The following is a 2,594-nucleotide window of genomic DNA, read 5'->3' as shown; positions in this document are numbered from 1 at the left end:
TGGGAGTGCATAACTCCTGGAAACATTCCCTTTGAGTCTTCCTGATAAAGTTCCATGTGGTTCTCTTTGCTCAGCATCTTCCTGCTGGAGTGTCTCCTCCTCATTCTGACTCACCATCCCATCACCTGATGGGGGAGACAGAGAATCCAGGCATAGGTCACTACCTGCGCCAGAAAGAAAGAAAATTTCAGAGAGAGGAATGGAAAAAGGGATGAACAATCCAAAATATGTGTGGGAGAGATCAATCCTATCAGGAGCTGATTTTCCCCAGAGGAGAGAGGAAGGGATCAGTTTTGGTCTGCATCTCATGAGAACACTCAGGGGAAAGCGAGATCAGGGAGCAACCTGCTGCCAGTTGTCAGTCAGAATAGGAGGGAAGCCATGAGTGACATCTGCCATAATGATTCCACATCTGCAGGGGACAATCCTGAACCTGAAGAGCTCACAGGGTCTTTGTAGGGCATCCCAAATGTTTCCTGCATTCCCGCACAGTTTTTGAGTTGGTTTAACCAATTCTTCACCTGTGCAGGCAGCTCTTGGAAGCACTTCTTTCTCAGAGCCCTGGAGGTCTGGGACCCACGGCTCTTCCCCTTGTTCCAGCTGCGAGATCACATCAGGTTTGGAAATAGGAAACCCTACTCCAGGCAAAGAAAACATGGGAGGTCAGTGGAATTTGTGGGATACTTGTCACAAAGAATATTCCATGGTTTTAACCCCCAGCTCATTTTTAAGCAGTAACATCCCAAGGCCAGCTTCCTTGGCTCAAAGTGGCAGGAGAGTTATTATAATAAATCATATGAACTACCTTAGTGCCTAAGGAGCAACTAACAGTGGGTCCCCATTGTGCTAGGCAAAGCACAAACAGAGAATAGTAGATGGCCCATGCCCTGAAGAATTTACAATCTAAATATACAAGACAGACACAGAATGGGGGAAGGGGTAGAACCCACTGTTAGGTGTATTTTTATCACGTAGCTGGTTACAGGGTGTAGATGAGCGGACTCACCCCTGCGGTGCCTTCTGCTGGTGACTCCTGGGAATTAGCTCATTCCAGCTCTGGAGCGCTTTCTGCAGGCCGGTGATCCGCCTGTCCTCTGGCCCCCCTGCCCCTCCCTGGACCCGGTGCCCCTTTATTTGGGGTGCTACCCACTGGCAGTACCCCACCAATCTGGGTCTCCCCTCCCTGGGGAACCCCCAAACCACTATCCCCACTTTGCATCAGTTACTGCCTAGTCTCCATCTAGCCCCCGTTCACTGGGGCAGACTGCAGTGTCAGCCACTCACCATAGGCAAAGGGGTTTGGACCTGCTGCCTTTGCCTACCCCTAGGCTGCCTCTGCAACCCCCAGTACCTGTTGGCTTTGTGCTAGGCCGCAGCCTGGGGCTTTCCAGGCAGGAGCTCTCCAGCTTCTCTGCCTTTCCCCAGCCCTGCTCCACTCAGGTACCCTGTGTCTAGCTCCCTGCAGCCAGGCCCTTCTTCCTCTACAGGCAGAGGGAGACTCTTGTCTGTCCCTGGCTTGTCTGTCTTTCTAGGGCCAGCTGAGTCTGTCTGGGGCATGGCCCCAGCTGCAGCCACTTCCCCCAATCCACCCAGCCTAAAGGCTGCTTTCTCCAGCCACAGCCCCCTCCCAGGGCTGTTTTTAATCCTTCAGGGCAGGAGCAAGGGACCACCCTGCTACACAGGGGTATAAAAACAAAGAATCAAAATCACAGTGTGCCTGTGTCTGGGCCTTCTCTCACTAGGATCGTCTGAGGCCTTGTTCTTAGGCTAAGGCCTTTGGCTAAGCACCAGGGGCAGCCATAAGCTGGGAAGCGAAGGGTCACACCCTCACATCCCAAACCAGTCACACTGAAATAAGGTGCTACTGGGCTGTTAGGAGGATGATCCTGTCCTGATAGTGCCCATCACCACCAGATAAAGAAACAGATCTTAAAATGGTTAAAGAAAACCTAGTTTGACAGGAGCCTGTCTGGCAAGAAATCCCTTATCAATGCTTGTGGTTGTGAAAAAGATGGTTACTCACCGTAGTAACTGTTGTTCTTCGAGATGTGTTGCTCCTATGCATTCCATGTAGGTGTGCGCGCCGCGCGTGCACGGCTCTTCGGAACATTTTTACCCTAGCAACTCCGGCGGGCCGGCTGGGCGCCCCCTGGAGTGGCGCCGCCATGGCGCTGAATATAAACCCCAGCCGGCCCGTCCGCTCCTCAGTTCCTTCTTGCCGGCTACTCCGACAGTGGGGCAGGAGGGCGGGTCTGGAATGGATAGGAGCAACACATCTCGAACAACAACAGTTACTACGATGAGTAACCGTCTTTTCTTCTTCGAGTGATTGCTCCTATGCATTCCATGTAGGTGATTCCCAAGCCTTACCTAGGCGGTGGGGTCGGAGCGAGACGTGGCGGAGTGTAAGACTGCGGAGCCCAAGGCTGCATCGTCTCTGGATTGCTGCACCAATGCGTAGTGGGAAGCGAAGGTGTGAACAGAAGACCAGGTGGCCGCTCTACAGATGTCCTGGATGGGGACATGGGCCAGGAAGGCGGCAGACGAGGCTTGCGCTCTCGTCGAGTGAGCGGTGAGGCGGCATGGTGGCACGC

This window comes from Mauremys mutica, unplaced genomic scaffold (genome assembly GCF_020497125.1).
Source record: "Mauremys mutica isolate MM-2020 ecotype Southern unplaced genomic scaffold, ASM2049712v1 Super-Scaffold_100314, whole genome shotgun sequence".
In the NCBI taxonomy this organism is placed as follows: domain Eukaryota; kingdom Metazoa; phylum Chordata; order Testudines; family Geoemydidae; genus Mauremys; species Mauremys mutica.
Note: the sequence above shows the minus strand (reverse complement) of the source record.